The 21692-nt window shown below is 39.3% G+C and overlaps 1 protein-coding gene across 1 annotated transcript in view; it reads right to left on the reverse strand.

Moving 5' to 3' along the window:
- GAB2 (GRB2 associated binding protein 2) overlaps nucleotides 1-21692 on the reverse strand; it is a 192864-nt gene that overhangs the window by 168910 nt on the left and 2262 nt on the right. The window lies entirely within an intron of this gene.

Genomic DNA, 21692 nt, shown 5'->3' on the forward strand with positions numbered 1-21692 from the left:
CTTTTGAACACATTTGATTGAGTTTTAAACAAATGACATTTCAGAGCGTTCAATCTGCTTATGTACATAAAATCTCCAAGAAAGAGAAATATAGTATGAAATGTTTCCCAAATTATTTGACCATAAAACCAAAGGTTGCTGCACCAGATGTCTCAGGTCAAAATCTATGCACAAATCTTCATCATTCCCTGTTCTTAAAGAATAAAAACTCTAACTCCTTCGCATAACATACAAGAATCTTTATAACTTGGGGCCATTTACCTTCAATCCTCCCTCCCGCTCCCATCAGCTCCATTCTGATCATGGCAGGGGCCAGTTTCACAAGGTGTTCTCTCTGGCTGGATTGCCCCAGGTCCTTCTGGATGTGGTTCATACAAGACCTCACTAAAGCCTTCTCCAATCTTTCCCACTCAATTAGTTGTACCCTCCCATGTGTTCTCACAGCACTTTATGTCTGTGCTGCAGCACTTTTTCTCAGTGGGTCTCAGTTAGCTATTGATTGACTGATCGATTTCCTTCTAATCTAGGCTCCTGAAAACCAAAGACTGTATCATTTACATCCTCAGTGAAAGGCATCCTGAAGGTATTCAGTAAAAGCTATATTTCCTTAGTCCTCTTCTGCCAGGGCTTCCATATCCCTGAATGCACAAAAAGGAAGACTTGAGTCATGCCTTTTTTCTCCCTAGCACAATTAACAAGAGGAGTACTTATATTTTATGCCTAAAGGATTTTTTAAGAACAGCATTGATATATCTGTGTAATGCACAGTTCCCTACGCAAAGCCAAGTCGCCATACATGGAGATCAACTCCTATCTTTTCACAGCCAGTTGCAATCATGAACGCCTCCTAGATTTAGCCATGATAAAATCTATTCTTCTAACAGCTCAAAACACTGGAAAATACTGTTCATGCAGTTCTAATACAGATTTAAGAGTAGAAAACATTCATTTTATTTGTGTGTCTACTAATAATCAGGAATTCCAATAGGATCAATGGTATGAGATCAAAACTAGTGGTTATGAGCTGTGGTTCTTCTACTCATAGTGAAAGTTTTCTCTCAGACTCTCTAATGTTTCTCACGTTTAATGGAACATTGGTCTCACTTTATAAATAGGCTTCCAGCAAAGGCAGAAGGTCATACTACTATTTCCATGGGAAGTAAGAATAAGATACAGAATTCATAAACCCAAATACTGAAGCACAAGAAATATTATAGCTAGAAGAAAATAAATCTACTTCTTTTCCTTTCCCTCACACCAAAAGGGCTCTGAGGCTCCAACTACTCCTTTTTTGACCTGGTTCCCACATGAGCCCTTGATTGTCTTTTTCCAGATGTACTAGCATTGGTCAAGACCTTAAGCTACCCACTTTCTGAAATATGCATTCCTAAAGTCTGGGGTACAATATTCTCTCTTCACTGATAGCAAACTAAATTGGCTATCACATTCCCAAGCTCTCATCAAGTTCATATTACCAAGGTATTTCTCACTGGGTCAGAATTAAGTCCACAATAATGATGGTCTATCAGTGAGGTGAGATGATGGTCTGTCAACGTACCAGAAGAGGACATGTTGAGCAGTGATGACAGCAAAGACAGACCACAAAGACCTGGCAGAGGGAATTAAAACAGAAGGAGGAACTTGACGCACAACGTGCCAACTACCCCATGCGGAAAGGAGGTGGAAAGAGATTAGATCACTTGTCCAAGGTCATATTCTTATTAAATAGTAGAGCTAAGATTCAGACTCAGATTTGTCTGACAAGAACATGTGCTTATTTTACATAGAGAAGCCAGCCAGGCACTAGGGGAAAATAGTTTGGAGTCAAAATCTATCTTTTCTTTCCTAATGGAGAAATCTTACTAAGTCTCCTAAATTCCCTGTTCTTCAGTTCCTTATCCATGAAACAGGGTAAATAAAAGTGCCTATCTCTTACAGTTGCTGTGAAGATTGAGATAATACATGAGTTTGTGTGTGTCTATGTGTTGTGTATGAATACACAAATCTACCTATACAAATAGGCAAGTCCATATACACAAGTGTGTCTGTGTTTGTCTTACAATATATTCTTAAAAAGGAATTTCTCTTATCTTCACTCAAATGTTCTTTACCAACTTTTTGCCCTCAGAGCTATGGATATCCTGAGAGAACATAGTTTTATATGTAACGATCTTATTCTTACCACCGGTCTTGTTTACATTTCTTTTCTTAAAAAAAAAAAGAAAACAATAGTTAACTCTTAGTTTGCCTTAAACCATACCTCTGGGTAGAAACAGAAGAATGAGAAACTCCACTTAACAGAGAAGTGAACTATGGATATCTTCATCAGAAAAGAATTTTCCTCTTAAGATCAACCTGAAAAGTCTAAGGATGTTAATAAAGTTCAGGTTAATTTTAATGGGTATATATTAAGCATATGCTTTACAGGTACTATATGTATGAATGAGCCCATGACCGTCTTTGCTCTCAAATTCCTCATAATCTAGCAGGATTAAAGCTACTAGCTCCTGGGCAGAATGTCCTACGTGCCAGGACAGAGTTTCAATCAACATGCTCTGAGATCAGAACAGAGAAGATAACATTTTACTGTGGGGAAAACATCTAAGATTGACATCAAGCCCATGTTCTTCCCTCTCTTTTCTTTTAGAGACTCTAATAGCAGGGGAGTAGATCTTCTACTGTTTTGATTCTTGGACTTTAATTTTTTATAAAGGCAACAGAACTTGGCAAGTTCCAGAGAATACTATCAGAACTGGGTATATACTCTTAGCATTCCCTATAATACTTACTGTTCTATTTTAAAAGTAATTTAAAATGGATTTGTAAGTCCAAAAATAGCACATGAATATATTATTATTTTAAAAAACTGAGACAAATAGTTTGGCAGCTTCTTGAAAAGTTAAACATAGACTTACCATATGACCTAGCAATTCCACTGGGTCCTTTAGGAAGAATGGGATGGGAAACTGGTTTCCATGCAAATTATCCAAGCATTCATTTAACAATCATAATAACCTTATTAAATAAAGTGCAATATATTAACACAGTGGAACATCATTCAGATGTAAAAAGGAATGAAATATATATACACGACATCGTTGATGAACCTGGAAACCATTATGCTAAGTAAAAGAAGCCAGTCACAAAAGACTACGTATTATATGATTCCATTTATAAGGAATATCCAGAATAGGCAAATCTGTATAGACGGAGAACAGAAGAGTGGTTGTTGTGGGCTTTGGGGAGGAGGGAATGGAGAGTGACGGCTTATTCAGTATGAAGTTTCCTTTTGGGATGAGAATGTTCTAGAATTAAACAGTGGTGATGGTTTTACAACTTTTTGGATATACTGAAAACAATGAATCATACACTTCAAAATAGTAAATTTTATGGTATCTGAATTTTATCTCAAATAAATCTGCTAGTGGAAAAAAAAAAAAAACCCTAGACACTATAAAGTTGTAGCCCCTCTGACTGTCCCTCCTACCCAAATCCCCAGTGGTTACCAACGTTATCAGCTTAGTAGGACTCCTTGTTAGAACACCCTGGTTCTTCACAATGCCCAGCGGAGGTCCTTGCACATAGGAGGTACTTTAGGCACTTGTTGCACGTTACCTTTGTACAAGGATAAGAGAATACTGTTCTGTTCCCTTCAGGATAATATAGATCCTGTTGTATCCACCACCACACAAATTCATTAGTTCAGGATCAAGCAACTTTAGTGGCACTGTTTTCATTAACACCACACACACCAAGTATAATACCAAAAGCATACAGCACTTACAGGCATACAGCTGAAAGCTTATCGATCACAAATCCAGTTAACAGAAAACTCTGATATGAATGTTCATGTAAATAAGGAAGGCACTTTGCATCTGCCCTCTTGGTTTACAAAGAGTTTGGAATAAATGAAATCGGGTTTGGCAAGGCTATTACTACTTTGGAGGCTACAAGAGCAAGCTATAAATAAATGATTTCTAACTTGGTCAAGTCCAACTTAAACATATGACAATCTCATAAAAAGACTCTCAGAATGTCAGCATGTTGTTATTTTTAATCTTTTTATTTTTGGCAGAGGTTTTTAATTGTGGGTACACACAAAGAGAATTCGTCTAAGAGTCACACGAATTAACTTTTTAACACACCCCTGGGCCCCAACCCTCAGAGGTTCTGATTTACTTAAGACCACAACAGGCTGGCATCTGAATTTTTTAAAGCTCTCCAGATCAACTGGAAACACTCAGGGTTAGGAACTTTTAGGAAGAATGGGATGGAAACTGGTTTCCCTGCAAATCGTCCAAGTATTCATTGAACAATCATGTTAAACTTGTTATAGCTGTCAATCAGAAGAGTGGCAGTATATCCTAATTTTACTGAAGAGGAAACGGAGGCTTAAGAATTCACCCTTTAAAGTCAGCAGCAAGGACAGGGCAACACTTCAGAGTCCTGACGATGCTCTACATCTTCCTGGTATAAAGTTTCCAAACTCCCTCATGGTACTGAAGTTGTGAAAATGTGGTTTAGGGAAAGGAAACAAGTCTATAACCAATTTTTTAAGTAATTTTACTTGCACTTCAATATAATATCATTTTACTTGGACTTCAATATCTTTGCAATGTTTCCTAACTTGTGTCCTCTTGTTGACAGAGCAGTTTCTCTTCATGTACACCATCTATAACGTGCCTCCTAAATTAGCAGCTAAGCTTGAGCTAGAAAGGAGGATGTGATACAGGAGAAGCTCTGGCCATGGAAGGGGAAGTAAAAGAGAAGCCTGCCTGTCCCTTCTGGCTCTATGGGGAAGGAAAGGGGTAGGAGAAATAAGTACATAATCTCCATTCATAGGCCTGCTCCCCACATACACACTCCTTCTCATCAAAGCAGGTTCAACTCAGGGAGCAGTGGAGTTTCAGGAATATCAAGACTCCGGAATCCCAGACATCACATGGGGTGGGCTTCAGGTTGCTCAAGGTCATTGTTCATATATACCGCTAATATATGTATGGTATGAGAGCAAAGGCTTGGATATAGCAGGAGGAGGAGGACAAAGATGAGCTTGGGGCAGCACTGCTCACTCCCTAAAGCCCAAGAATGGCATGCTGGGCATTCAGGAGTTACTAAGAGACTGCTGGACCAGTGGAGGTCTGTTGTTAAAGCAAAGCGTTCTCCATGTACAGAAACTTTGAGACGGCACACCGCCACCTCTATCGTGCATTTCTGCACATCACATCCAAAGGACAAACAGAATTAGATACCACTCAGCAAACAACTCCAGGATATATTCCAAACCAGACAATGAAGCAGAGAAACCCCACACAGATATCAATGCAGCTATCCACATGGATTCTCGTCTAACTCACACAAAGAAGACATGGTGAGCTTTCTTCTTAAACAGTCACTAACAGATGTTAGGCATCGATTGTTTGCCATACACTGTTCCAGGCTGATAAGGATTTTGGAGATACATGATGTGAAGTCCCTGCCCTGACCAAACTAGATTTTAGGGTGGGGAAAGGAAAGTGGGCGGAACTCTGAGAGATGGAGTCTTTACTCAAAGAGCACTTCTTAGGAAGTTGAATTTTGAAAAGATTCGAGGGAGACTTCATCCTAAAAAATTAAGATATTATCATGACAGACTTAAAAATGGCCACAGATTCTTTGACATTCTGTCTAGCAAGAGGCTGTGAGTCTATTCACCTTTCTTTGAATGGGAGTGGGCTTGTGACTCCTTTGACCACTGGACTATGACAAAAGGAACACTGCATAACTTCTAAGGCTGGTTCATTAAAAAAAAAGCTACGAAGTCTCCATCTGTGCCTCTAAGACATTCAATTTTGGAGCCCCTGAGAAATTAGGTAAAAAGTCTGATTACCTGGAGGCTGCATGGAGAGGCTACTCATAGGTGCTCCAGACAGCAGCTCCAGCTGGGTACAGTCTCTGAGTCATCCCAGCCCTAGTGGCAATTATGTGAGTGAAGACACATTCAGATGACTCTAGTTCCTGATAGCCGAGGCACCTGTGCCATCCAAATCTTCCCAGATGAAGCCCCAGACACTGGGGAACAGAAACAAGTTCCTGCCGTGCCTGTCTGAATTCGAAACCCACTGAATCTATGAGCAAAACAAAATGGTTATTTTATGCCACTAAGTTTTGGGCATGCTTTATCACATCCAAAAATTTACCATGAAGCAAAAGTAACTGGAACAGAAGATGGGAACTGATACAGATCAGTTAAAAAAAAAAAAAAAAAGGCAGCAGCTCTATTTTCTCTAAGCCTGGTTTGAGATAAACTTTTATCTCATCATAGGAAACTAAATAAATTGTAACACTCTTTTTATTATTAAGAATATCTATTTTATTGGGGCACCTGTGTGGCTCAGTCTGTTAAACGTGCGACCTTTGATTTCAGCTCAGGTCGTGATCTCAGAGTAGTGAGATGGAGCCGTACATCAGGCTCCATATTCAGTGTACAGTTTGCTTGTAATTCTCCCTCTTCCTCTGCCCCTCTCCCCACTCATGTACGTGTGCTCTCTCTCTCTCAAAATAAATCATAAAATTAAAAAAAAAGATACCTATTTTATCTACAGCAGCTATAATCTGGGCCATCTAAGAATTTGGTAAGACACCATTCTCTTGTCTACCTTTTTGATATGGGGCTAACATTGCCATAATGCCATTCAGAGCTGTCTATGAACTCAGTTTTGCCTCTTTCCCTTGGCAGATGATACATGATAGGTATTTGGCAATATTCCAGAATGACTGATAGGGTCTGACAAGTCAGGGGAGAAAGAAGAAATTCTAGACAAAGCAAAGAGCTCATGATGAGTAAAGGATAAAGTTGGAGTTCTGGAGAGAATTAAGTAGGCCACCTGAACCTCATTCTTTCCCCCAAACACTTTCCCTCAACATTCACGCTCTCATATCTTTCGTTAAGTTTTTCTCATTACTTTAAATGTTCTTTTCCCATCTGCTGGATGAACTCCTACTCATTCTTCAAAACCCTACCTCAAGTGTCATTTTCCCTGAGCCTTCCCTCTTATTGTTCCACTCCAAGTGGAATCAATCACTGTACTCCACTCTTCTGCAATACTTTCCTCAGCCTCTGGCATAGGAGAATACTCTTCACTATATTTAATAAGTTTAGATGTCTATTCTCCGTGATAAACTGTGGGTTACCAGACAGTAAGGATGATTCCTATTCATCATCTTATCTCCTGTTTGAGTGCCTATGTGCCAAACACTAGGTCAAAAAAGAAAAATCACTGCCTTTGAGGAACGCACCTAATTAAGGAGAGAGAAAGAGATCTAAAAACAGTCATATAGCAATGTCATAAGAGCTGTACAGAGATATAATGAGATGATGTGGGAAGACAATCTCCATCAGAAGGAATTTAGGAAGTGGCACGAAGTAGGTGACATCTGAGGTAGGCCTTGAAACCAAATTAAGATCAGAAGGCTGCATGGCGGGCAGGGTGGGGTGGGTGGGGAATCTATGGAATCAGAGCTAACAGGGTCTAAGAAGGGAACCACTAAATAAGAGGAACGTTTGGTTAAGTCTGGTCAATCTCTCCCTCCCCACTGCTGGAGATTCCCTGCTCAGGTTATTCCAAGTTCCCTTTTTACCATACCCAAAGCCACTCAGTCTTCCTTTCCAGGTACATCAACTATTTATAACAGAAAGTACCTATCGTTTGAAGAAGCAACTCATTTAAAAAAAGTGTCAATAACAGGTAAAAATGTATTCAAACAAGTAGCAAAGAAATAAAAATTAAAACATGGAACTACTTTTTAACCTGTCAAATTGTCAAGTATTTTCAAAAATTATACTGTCTGCATCAGAAAAGAATCAGGGAAACCAAAACTTCATCCTTTCTGAGTAGCAATTTGGTATATCAGAAACTTAAAAAAAATAAAGAGTACAATTATTTAGAAGATTTTATTTGGGAGAGAGAGAGAGTGAGAACGAGAGCATGAATAGGGGGAAAGGGAAAAGCAGCCTCCCTGCTGAGCAGGGAGATCTGAGGGGCTCCAGGATCACAACCCAAGCCGAAGGCGGATGCTTAATAGACTGAGCCAGCCAGATGCCCCATAACTGTACTCTTTGAATTAGAAATTCCATTTACAGGGATCATTCTAAGAGTATAAGTCTTTGCTATAAAGATCACCACAGCATTATTTAAAATAGCAGAAAATAGTAAACTACCTAAATGTCAAACATAGAATAGTCAAATAAATTTGGCTTTGCAATGAGTGTAACAGTTACCATTTATAGAATGTTTACCATGTGCCTGGCATTAGCACATTTAATACCACAGCAATCTATAAGGCAGTTATAGAAGTGAATGTTGAGTGAAACTTTTCCAGTCACCCCAAAAGTGGTAAAGAGAACCCACAGCTAAGATTAGAGAGGAGGTAAGTTTTCCCACAAGGTAAACAGAGCAGTCAATAACTAGGCTGGGCCAATTTAAGAATTTATGAAGAAGCTATAATATTAGACCTTCAAAGGTAATCATCACCTGGCCTCCACACTGCCTCTCTCCCTCCCCACTATGCAAAGGAAGAACAGAGATGAGGAGGGGTAACCATGGATCCCACCCTGGTGGATAGTGCTGTACCCTATGGAGGGTTCTTCTAAGAGAATCCATTACAGAGATTAGATGTGCCAAAAAAAAAATGATTTGGGACAAGAATTTTTTTTAATTATAATGCCTAATGAATATCTGCTCAGGCAATAAACTTACAGATCTATCCTGCACCATTCTGGACAAAGAAAGGGGAAGTGGAGAAAGGGCATCAATGCCCTCATTGTTTGGCATGGAGTGAGTCCCCTGGGTCAAGCAGTCCCATGGAAATTGCTGGTCTTGAGCTCTCTTATCAGATACCCCTCTCTCCCCAAGAGGGCTATCAAATGAGCAAGTGGAGCCCAGCTGTGAGATACATGAAGGGGGGGATGGCCTGAAAGGAGTTAAAAGGACTTAACACCACCAGTTTCCTCTGCAAGTCTAGAGACCACTCAGTGGGAAAATCTACCCTCCCAGTGTAGGGAGCATACACACAGGCAGTGCCAGTTAGGCAACAGTAAATGCCATCAAGGAGGACCCAACAGTAGCCATTTATGAGACACTTATCCCTGTCCCTCTTCCTCTAGCCTGTCCCTACACAACAGAACAACTGGGGCCTAGAACAGGCACAGGAGAAGTATGCCAGACAGACTATCTGTTCCCCATCCCTATACTCTCTGAAATGAGGAACGGAGAATAGGAGTATACAAATAAGCCAAATCTACCTTCTTCCACTTCATATCACCAGAACCACAAGTCTGGTCATTAATAGGAGTAGGAAAAGCTTTTGATTGGGTATACTACAATTTTAAAATGGTATACTACAATTTTAAAAGACCGAGGACTTTCAAGAACCCAGAGTGACCAAACGGCGATGATCTCTGCCAAAGGTATCAAGAGATCTGTAGAGAAGATTTTGACAAAGCACAAGTGGGACTTCTGACTGAACAAAGATAAAAGCATTCATGTTTACTCTTCTCTGAGTTAGCATTATTCAATTAACTAGTTAAACTTACCATTATCTCCACTTCACAAATTAGGGAATCAAAGTCCTGAAATAAGGAAATTTGCTCAAGATCACAAAGAATGTGGGAGGCTCGGTTTGGCTTCTAACTAACCCAGGGCTGACCTCAGAGCCCACACCTTTTACAGTACACCAGGATTTTTTCAATATAGGGCCCAAAGGCATATTCCCAGGGATCTGCAGATGCATTTCAAACATTTTTTCAATACTGAGTTTTCACTTTAAGGTGATTTTATTTATTTTTTAAAAAGATTTTATTTATTTATTCATGAGAGACAGAGACACAGAGAGAGAGAGAGAGAGAGGCAGAGACACAGCCAGAGGGAGAAGCAGGCTCCATGCAGGGAGCCTGACATGGGACTTGATCCTGGGTCTACAGGATCACACCTCAGGCCAAAGGCAGTGACAAACCGCTGAGCCACCCAGGCTGCCTTAAAGGTGATTTTAAAACATATATTCTGGATCATCTGAATGATCATCTTATGAGGGAATGCTGCTTCTTGATTATCAGCACTTGCATTTATAATCTTATTAATATCATGTACTAAGTTCTTTCACTTTTATACACTAATGACTAATGAGAAAAGCCAGAGGTGACAGTATATAAATGTGGTCATATCAATTAAAAGTATTTGGCTTGCCAAACAAACCAGTTTCACTATAGCTCAAACATAGAAATGCAGTGGGAGAGAAGACAGGCTTCACAGGAGTAGGCCATATTCACATTTCAAGGAGCAATCTAGTTTCAGCAAAGTATCTATTCTTGTTCACCTGAATTATATTGGTTCTGAAGGTTTACATTAAATTCGTTAATCTGTTTTGGTTTTACAATTGTAGAAGAGCTCAAAGTACATATTTATATCTCACAGTTTTTGTTTATACAATTTGGTAACATAATAATAAAGAGAATTTAATTCAACATCAAAAACGTGTAAAAATGTTTAAAGTGTCTCTATATTACATATACTTGAGAAGCTCTGTGTTATGTTATTCTGCTTCAGCAGACATTAAAGCTATGTCTTAGAAGACTATTTTATAACACAGGAAATATTTTCAATATATTAAAGCATACAAAAGGTGATACAGTCTTATTCTTTATAAACATACAAAGCACATTGAAATATAGAAAAAAAAGACCAAGGAACACACTAAAATGTTAACATTGTTTCTGCCATGGGAGGTGTATTACAGGTGCTCCTTATTCATGTTGTTTTTTTATAATCTTCTGTTTCCAATAACTTTATCATAAGAGTGAAATTTAAGTATTACAAAAAATTAACTTTTTAATAGCCTATCCCACAGAAATTCCCTAAACTTGTTGCTTAAAAAAAAAAAAGTTTTCAATCCAGTTCTAGCTTGAGCTCTTTTTTCTCCAAAGAAATGTAACCAAAAAAAAAAAAAAAAAGTAACCAATCCCAAAGTAAAATTTATCAAAACTTAAAAGCATATAAAGTACTAGCCAAGCAATAATTCACTGTGCTTTAGATACCAGAGCTACAATGGTGAACAAAAATGTGGCGCACTCTAGAAGCTAAACCAAAAGTTAGTCCATGGTACTAAGGCATCATAACACAAGAGACAGGAGAAGAGGTTCTAAAATCCTTTCTGATGCAGAGGGCAAGATCAAAGGTTACCACAAAACGAAACGTGAAGTGAGGAACACCTGGGTAGCTCAGTGGTTGAACATCTGCCTTCCACTCAGGTTGTGATCCTAGAGTTCCTGGATTGGGTCCTGTGTTGGGCTCCCTTCAGGGAGCCTGCCTCTCCTTCTGCCTATGTCTCTGCCTTTCTCTCTGTCTCTCTCATGAATAAACAAAAAATCTTAAAAACAAAAAATGTGAAGTGAGTCCTAAGAATGTATCAGGAAATAAGTGTAGAAATGTGAAACTGAAGATTACCCAGCAAGTAAAATACAAACATGGGTCATGTGAAACTGAACTGGCTGACCACACTAGTCCGATGTCTCCTGGGTTCCTACAGCACTGGTCTTTGCCAGGTGTACTGCCTGCCATTATAATTCAAGCATGTTCCCCAGCAAGATTATGAACTTGGAGGGGAATACTATGTACTTTGTAGACTCTTATTATTTGTTAATGAGAGTGTCTTCAGGAAGATTTCTAAAGGGCATTAAACTCCACAAACTGTAGCCTATGCTGATACTCAAAAAATATAGACATACACCCAGCCTATATCAATTTTTTCCTCTAGAAAGATGTACCAAAAGATCAGAGCAACAGATTCATTCCTATAATCCTTACAAGGAAATCAGTCTACTATATATATAAAACTTAGCACTTTCCCTGAGTTTTTGCAAGCCAGCAGAGCTCTAACCAGAACACTCTTCCAAGGCAAGCTAAGGAAAGACACAGTGATAGCCTGTCCAAGAAAATTTTCCTAGCTAGCGGCAGTGATATTGTATGATACCTAAATGCTATGTCTTATTAGCAGGGGTGAAATTCTCATAAGTCCTACCTATATAGCAGAGGAGGTGTGTACAGTATGTAACAGTGAATAACTGGAAGTAACATATATGTCTAACCAAAGGACATGTGTACGTAAAGCATGGTATGTTCACTTGTGTGCTATTTTTAAAACTTATGAACACGTTCAGGATCTGCTTTCAAATATTCTCACAAAGGAAGAGTAAAAAGGATAAAGCAAATGTGATAAAATCTTGATAGATTTGAAACCGTGTGAATTGGTGTTCATTAGACCATTTTCTCTCCTTCTGTGTATGATTGAAGTTTTTCATAACTAACAACTGGAAAAATATTATGCAGAAGTGAAAATATTCACAGTGGTGGATTGTGAAAAAAAAAAAAAAGCAGCATAAAACCGATAGTTCATGTTGCTTATAACCATGTAAAATCATATATATGACCAACCCAGAGCAGTAAGAACCCCTTAATACCCATGTGGGTTTCTAGATAACACTTTTACTCAAAGAAAAGGATACTTCAAGCAAATGGCTAATCCTAGGTCTGGATCAAAAAAATGTACAAGACAAACCTGAAACATCTTGTCATACCAGATAACAAAGAAACTATCAAATACTAGTAAGGGCATGTCAGAGGACTCAGAAGACCCAAGATATTTTAGCCACTGGCTAAAGATATTACAACATGAGCATCCATTAGAATAACAACTAGGGGTGCCTGGCTGGCTCAGTCGGTAAAGCATGTGACTCCTGATCTTGGGATTATGAGAGTTTGAGTCCCATGTTCAGTATAGAGATTACTTAAAAATCAAATCTTTAAAAAATTAAAAAAAAAAAAAAAAGAACTGGAAAAGATTCAAACACATCAGATGTATTTAAATTTGGGAGCTTATAATGATATTAAAAAATGCTCTAAAAAATGCTCTAATTAATTACTTTGAAGAATCCTAAGGAACCTGCTCACTATTTTCACAATTGGCAGACAAACAATAGGAAGCAAATATAAAGCTGGGGGGGGGGGGTGCTACAGGGGAAGAGGTTGTTAATGATAAATGACAACAACTTTGCCTTCCTTGCAGCTGGTACTGCTCAAGTGGCTTCATGCCTGCACCAGGCTCTAAGTGAGATACTTACACCATCACATAAAGTGCTCATAATCTAGCAAAGGGAGACAGATACAAGCCTGATGTGAGAATGCCGAACTACAGGTGGCAAAATGCCATGGAAACAAGCCAGGAAGTGGGTTCACTTTGGAGGAGCCTAGAGGATAAGGGGCAAATGTAGGCTTAAGGCGTTACCACTTACTGGGAAGTTTTCTCAACATTTTTGAACATGGGCTTCACAATCTCACACATTGATCTTTGTATCCCCTAGTACACACAAGTTTCCCAGACACTGGCCAAAGTTATAGCTTCAGACAAACCCCCATATGGTTTTATCTCCCTTCTGTGAGGTCAGAAGACCCTTGAGATGTTCCTTTCAGGAAAAACTTGACTTCCTAGAACTTGATGTAGTATCTAGCTTGGGAATTCCACTTGCATTTTGATGTTACAAAACTCAGGTCTGGCCCAAATTTGAAAAGGATGTGAAGACACTCATGCTCATGTTCAGAGTTCTTATGAGAGGGTTAACAATTATACATCAACACTGGCCCCGACTGCCACATCCTCTAAGATTAAATACCTCCTCTGGGCTAGACACTGCATTAAGATTTTTTTTTCATTTGTTAATCTAGTAAATTCTTAAACCCTGTGAAGCAATATTACACCAGTTTTATAGACAAGGAAATAGGCTCAGAGAATCAAGTCATTTGCTCAGGGACCCAAAGGCCTTTGAAATACTGAGAGATCTTCTGAAGCCAAACAATGTCAACATGCCACTGACATTTCACAGTGAAGGAGGGGCTGAAAAGCCCCTGGTTAGAGTGATGCTGTTTATTAATAAATGTTCTATCATCTAAGGCCTTATAGACTCTCCCCCACAGCTCTCCACTTACTTTTCAAACCTTTTTGATTTCTACTATAGACTCCACCTTGGATGGAAATTCACTGCCCCCCAACCCATGCACAGTGTGGGGATTTTCCACTTCAATCGCTATCTTCCTTCCTGGGCCCCAATCTTCTGAGTCCAACTCATATCCCCACCTCCTAGTCCAGGAAGCCCTTCCAGTTTTTTCTATCTCCATAGCTCCTGCCTTCATGAACATGATACCTGGACCGTATATCTCTATATAATGGTATTTCTCTGTTTTGCATGTGTACTTCTGGTCTCCCTGGGCACCTGGTTCCTTGAAGCCAGGGTTGAATGTTGATTTATTCCTTTAGGAAGACAAAGGACACAAAACATATTCTCTAAGTCCTGCTGAATATTACTTGGATACAGGCAATAGCCTGCTTAGGACCCTTTGTTTCTCAGCATTTCCTGTAAGCTTGAGGTTACCATATTCCACTATTCCCTTCTAGCTAGAGAAAGGCCAATGAGAAATAGAAAGCAACTTCAAAGTCATTTCATTAAGCAAAGCTGCAGGCGTGCATTCCTGCTTTGTACAATTTTACTGCCTCTGGTCCTCAGATATCCCTGAGAGAACATTCCATACTCATTCAAGGCTATGGAGATTCTAGCCTGTCTTTTCCCTTGGATTAGAAGTATTAGCTGGGCCACGTACCAAATCTTAGCAAATGAGGAGTTGTGTTCTTTGTAAACTGTGGTAAAGTGCACAAATCATAGCATTTATCTTAACCGTTTATAAGTGTACAGTTCACTGGCATTCAGTATTCATATTATTGTGTTATCATCACTACCAGCCATCCCCAGAACTTTTTATTTTGCCAAACTGAAACTCTGTAGTCGTTAAACAATAGCTCCCCATTCTCCTCTCCTGCAACCACCATTCTACTTTCCATCTCTATGAATCTGACCCCTTCAGGTGTCACACATTAGTGGAGTCACAGAGCTTTTATCCTCTTGTGAATGATTTTACTTAACAAAATGTCACTAAGATTCATCCATGCTGTAGCATGTCAGAACTTCCTTTTTAGTGCTGAATAATATTCCATTGTATATATTTCTGTAAAATATATTTGTTCATTTATCTGTTGATAGACATGTGGTTGATTCCAAATGAGGAACTTTGATCCAGTGCTAGTGATAAGAAGCTCAGTAACTGGCCCTGGGTTAGAGCAGTCTCTTTGATGTTACAAACACTATCAAAAAATCAATCCAGTGATTAGGACCACAGAACAGAAAACTACTAAAGGAATGTCCACCTGATTATCTGTCCCAGGAATTTGGGCCAGACATAAATTTTATTTAAATATTCCAATAGTCTGTTGTAAGAGTCTTGCCTTCTTAGGATGGCTTAGAAACAAATCTTAAATTCGCTTGTTTCTGAAGACCTTCTTCTTCCTTGTCCCCCCCCCCCCACCCCCCCTTTGGTTTATTGAGATCTAATTGATACAAAACATTGTATAAGTTTAAGGTGTATAACAAAGTCTTGATACACTTATATATTGCAACATGATTACCACCACAGCATTAGCGAACACCTCTATTACATCACATAATTAGCATTTTTCTTTTTTTTACTTATTTACTCATATGAAAGAGAGAGAGAGAGAGAGAGAAGCAGAGACACAGGCAGAGGGAGAAGCAGGCTCCATGCAGGGAGCCTGATGTGGGACTTGATCCCAGGACTCCAGGATCACGCCCTGGGCCGAAGGCACCTAACCGCTGAGCCACCCATGCATCCCTAGCATTTTTTTTTTCTAATGGGAACATTTAAGATCTACTCTCTTAGTAATTTTCGAGTATACAATATGGTACACTTTAACTACAATCACAGTGCTGTGTGTTAGATCTTCAGAACTTAATTCATGTTTTAACTGGAAGTTTGTACCCTTTGACTAACATCTTCTCATTTCCCCCATGCTCTCCAACTTCCAGTAACCACCATTCTACTACTTCTATCAGTTCATCTTGCTTATTATTATTTAAAGTTTTATTTACTTAAGTAATCTCTACACCCAGTGTGGGGCTTGACCCAGAATCCCAAGATCAAGAGTCACGTGTTCCTCCAACTAAGCCAGCCAGGCACTCCTATGAGTTCAGCTTTTTTAGATTCCACATATAAGTGAGATCACACAGTATTTTTCTTTCTCGGACTTATTTCACTTAGCATAATGTCCTCAAGCATCATGTCCATCCATGTTGCTGCAAATGGCAGGAGTTCCTTCCTTCTCACAGGTGAAGAATATTCAGAAAACACCAAGCACGGCGCGCGCGCGCACACACACACACACACACACACACACACACACACACCTTCTTTATCCATTTATCCACTGAAAGATGCTTAGGTTGTTTCCATATCTTGGCTATTATGAATAATGCTGCAATGAACATGGAGTGCAGATGTCTCTTCAACATCCTGTTTTCATTTCCTTTGGATATATACTCAGAATGGCACTGCTGGATCATATGATAGTTCTATTTTTATTTTTTTGAGGAAGTTCCCTACTGTTTTCTTTTTAATTACAGCCATTCTGACAGGTGTGAGCTGATAGCTCATTGTGGTTTTGATTTGCATTTCCCTGATGATTAACGATGTTGAGCACCCTTTCATGTACCTGTTGGCCATATATTCCTCTCCCTTGTTCTTACCAAGCCACATGTTCTTTCTTGTCTACCTCTTAAGTCTCACAGCCCACTATCTTCATCATCCTGCAGGTGGTCCAGCAACACCACACTCTGTTTAGCACCCCTACACATACTCTGCAGTTCCTTGCCACGGGCTTCACTGTGAGCAGCCTGGCTGGATGGAAGACTTTCTTCTCTTGGCTTCTAGTTCTGGCTACCTCTCCAGGAAGGTTTCCTTCTTCTTTGTAGTCCCAGAACTTGGATGCATGGCATGTAATAGCTGCTTGGTAAATTATTAAATATATTTGCTCCACTCACATTCTGTGTTGAAAAGATGAGTTTAAAGAAAAATTCAAGACCAATGGGATTATAATTTTTATTTATACTTTACTACTATTCACATTTTTTTAAGATTTTATTTATTTATTCATGAGAGACAGAGAGAGAGGCAGAGACATAGGCAGAGGGAGAAGCAGGTTCCTCAAAGGGAGCCTGATGTGGGGCTTGATCCCTGAACTGGGATCACGCCCTAAGCCAAAGGCAGACGCTCAACTGCTGAGCCACCTAGGCGTCTCACTGTTCACATTTTCTAATGATGAGCTGACTTTTCAAGTTTACCTTAAAAAAAAATTAAGATTAATCTGATCAGGAATAAAGTAGAGAAATCAGTCTACCAGATTTTAAGACTTACCTTATAGCTCAAGTTATCAAGATTACAGGGTATTGGTATTAGGGTAGAAATACAGAATGATGGAGAATAGAAAATTGACCCACACAGATACTCCCGACTGATTTATGACAAAGGTGCAAAAGCAATTCAATAAAGGAAGCGTGGCCTTGCCAACAAATGGTGCTGAAACAATTGGGCATCCAATGCCAAAAATAAACAACAACAACAATGTAAGTTTCACACCTAATGCAAAAACGAAGTCAAAACGGATCACTGGACTTAAAACTAAAACATGTTTAGGGAAAAGAGGGAGAAAAGTTCTGCAACCTACAGCTTAGCAAAGAGTTCTTAGACTTGACCAAAAGAAAGTATGGCCCATAAAAGAAAAAACTGATAGCTGGATCTCATCCAAATCAAAAACTTTTGCTCTTTTTTTTTGTTGTTGTTGTTGTTGCTGTTGTTTGGTTTTTTAAAGTTTTGCTCTGTTAAAGACCCTAATGGATGAAAAGAGACTGGAAGAAAATATTTGCAAGCCATATTTTTTTTTTTTACAAGGCTTAGTATCTTGAGCATATAAACAATGCTCATAATTCAGCAGTTAAAAAAAACGAAACAAAACAAAACAGTCCAGGAGCACCTGGCTGGCTCAGTCAGAGAAGCATGCAACTCTTGAACTCAAGGTCATGAGTTCGAGCCCTACCTGAGGTGTAGAGATTACTTAAATAAAAACTTTAAAAAAAAGGGCAGCCCAGGTGACTTAGTGGTTTAGCGCCGCCTTCAGCTCAGGGTGTGGTTCTGGAGACCGGAGATCGAGTCATCAGGCTCCCTGCATGGAATGGAGCCTGCTTCTCCCTCTGCCTGTGTCTGTGCCTCTCTCTCTTTCTCTGTGTGTCTCATGAATAAATTAATTAAATCTTTAAAAAAAAAAACTTAAAAAAACACAAAACTCAAAAAATTAAAAAAACAATTTGTAAAGAAAATGGACAAAAGACTGAAAGAGACATAGGACCAAAGACGACATACAGATGGCAAATAATCATCTGAAAAGATGTTCAACATCATTAGCCATAGGGAAATATAAATTAAAACCATAAGTGAGGGGTTCTAAGGTGGCTCAGTTGGTTCAGTGTTAGACTCTTGATTTCAGCTCAGGTCATGATCTTGGGGTCCTAGGACTGAGCCTCACATCAGGCTCCCTGCTCAGTGGGGAGTCTGCTTGTGCTCCTCTCCCTCTGCCCACTCCCTGTCCCAAAAAAATAAATAATCTTAAAAAAAAAATAAAACCAATAAGTGAACAGTTTAACAAATGAATTACAGTACACGTATACCATGGACTAGTACTTGGTAGTTAAAAAAAAGAATGAACTAATGATACATACAACAACTTGGATGAATCTCCAGAGAATCATGATGAATGAAAAAAGCCAATCCCAAAACATTACAAACTATACGAGCCCATTTACATAACACTCTTGAAAAAACAAAATATAAAAATGTAGAACAGATTAGTAGTTGTCACGGGTTAAGGATATGGTGGGAATAGGATGACAGTGGGTGTGACTGTAAAAGGACAACTTGAAGGGTTATGTGGTGATGGCAATGTTCTGTATCTGGACTCTATCGTTATCAATATCCTGATGGTGGTATCACTCTAGTTTTGCAAAGTGCTACCATCAAGAGAAACTGGGTAAAGAGTAAACAAACATCTCTCTTTCCTATTTTTACAAATACATGTGCATCTCAGATTATGTCAGAGTAGGAAGTTTAATAATTTTTTTAAAAAGCATAGGCTTTGGGACAAAACCAGGAGACATCGGACAAGTCACATCTTTTCTCCTAGGGCTAAAAAGATGAAGAGATCAATGGTCTAGGCACAGTGCCTGGTACAGACTAAGTCTTCAACAGATGACTATTAAAATGACAATCTTAGGAGTCATGGCAGTGGGGATGGAGAAGTATAGAGAAAAGGATATTAAGATGATAGCACTACTATGGGTTTTATAAAAGATTAGATGTGCGGTAGTGGATGACAGGGAGTGAAGATTGAGTCCCAAGTGGATAGTCAGTGGCACCATTTACTGAGAAGATGGGGGATGAAGAATAGTTTTGAGTGTCATGAGTTTGTGATGATTGAGAGGCCTTCAAGTAGAGATGTCCAGTTAACAACCATATTTGCACGTCTGGAGTTCAAAACACAACTCCGGGATGGAAATTTAACTTGATAATGACAAGTATGCAATGATAATTGAGCTTCCAACTTGAAGGATTGGGTAAAGAGGGTCATTTTAGCAAAAGAGACTTAGAGTGGCCAAAAAAGGGGGATAAGTGGGGCATTTATTGTATCACTTCAGAGAAAGGTGCTTCAAGAAAGAGTGATCTGCTATGAATAATGAGTGAAGAAATTAAAATGAAAAAACAGACCTCTGAGTTTAATGACCTGGGTGTCACTGGTGTCTTTCAGAGAACAGCTGTAGTGAAATGACAAAGTAGGTTTCAGATTGGAGCCAAATGACAAGGCCGGAGAAATGGAGACAGTGTAAACCACCATGAATAAGTTTAGCCCTGAAGAAAAGGAAAAAGCATCGTGAGAAGGAAGAGATATAATATGAGGGAGGATTTTGTTAAAGGGAAGCATACTGACACGTTAATAGAAAAGAACACGTAAACGCTAAGACAGAAGATTCACGATAGAAAACGTAATAATGATCCGAATAGATGGGATAGGATATGATCCAAAGCACAGGCAGCAGCATTGCTCAGTTAGAAGGGACATCTCATCAGGGCACTTGAGTGGCTCAGTCAGATAAGTGTCTGACTTCAGTTCAGTCATTCTCTCAGCAACAATAACCCTCACCCTCATTCAGGCTCTCTGAGGAGTCGCTTGTCCCTCTGCCCTTCCCTCTACTCCTGCGCTCAAATAAATAAAATCTTAAAAAAGATAACGACACTTCACCTACTCTAAGAAGAGGGAAAAAGTAAAGGAACCATGCAGATACAGGTATATTTGGAAATATGGTTGTGGTATGTGCATATAGCCGCTCTCTGATAGCTTCAATGATCTTTGTGGAGAAGGCAAGGTCATGTGCTAAGACTGACAGGATGGCTTAATTTTTATCCCCAGCATCTAATCCAGTGTCTGAGAGACATTTAATAAATAAATTTATTTAATAAAAATAAAGTCTCCTCGGTGCAGTTGTTCATTAGAACCAATACACAATTTTCTCCAAACAGTCACTAGAGGGCAGTGTTACTACCAATCTTTTCCCCTAAATCTATTGAAACTAACAGAAAATTACAGAGCAGTGTAGGTCATAAAATGTTTTTCTCTGAGAAAATCTGGCTTCAGCCTTGTGTGTGTGTGTGTGTGTGTGTATGCACACACACTCATATATAGGCATACTACAGCACGATGGGAGGGCTGTTCCTTCTGCTGGCCTTGCACTGCAAAGGTATCACGATGGCCCAGAGGCAATACTCACCACTTCCCAGAGGTCACTTTTTGTAATTACCCCAATGTTCAGAGCAATACTGAATAGATCCTTACATTTTCTTATAATTGATTGAAAAAAAAGATGAAAAAAATCTCTAAACCTGATCCCAGGTAATATTTGCCATAGCTTCTTTTAAATGGTTTTCCCCCTTAAACCTACCTTCTCCTCACATTCGAGAGAAGTTTTTAACATTAACTATAAGTAGCTGCAATCCATTTCATCAGCTTCTTTTGTCTTTACCTCTGATGGTTGACATATTCTTATAATGAAGACTTATTGATCCATAATACCACATGCCTATGGTATACATGAGAATAAGCAGCTATTTTGGGGTGTGTGTTTAGCAACAGAGCTGGAAATTACTTGCCTCCTGGATTGATTCTAATGAATCTGGGTCTCTAAATGAACACAGGGAACTGGCAAAGTTCTAACTTAAAACAAGGTGCAAAAATTCTCCACTCGTAAAAAGAAAATAAGATGTAAGGGTAGACTCTAACCCCGCGAGTCTGGGGTTAGATAGATCAGCTCAGTTTCAACTAAGAGAATTGAACTACCACAGTAGGGGAGACTTCCAGGCATACCAATAGAACACATCACCCCGAAGCCTAAGAAAAGCTGTAACTAGCTTGATCAGATGTCTATGGGCTGGAGCCATAAGGAGGATGGGAAAGAGGCTGAGGTCATCCTATGACTGTAGGGTGTCAAGTACTGCAGATGGGTGAAAAAGATGCTTGACTCCAAAGCCTCCAAACTTGTTTTTTGTTTGTTTGTGTTTTTTTTCCTGAGGTAAGTTGCTCGAGAACAAAAATACCAAACAAATGGGTCATAAAGAGTCTGGGTGGGGATCCCTGGGTGGCGCAGCGGTTTGGCGCCTGCC

Source organism: Vulpes lagopus, chromosome 15, assembly GCF_018345385.1.
Source record: "Vulpes lagopus strain Blue_001 chromosome 15, ASM1834538v1, whole genome shotgun sequence".
In the NCBI taxonomy this organism is placed as follows: Eukaryota; Metazoa; Chordata; class Mammalia; order Carnivora; family Canidae; genus Vulpes; species Vulpes lagopus.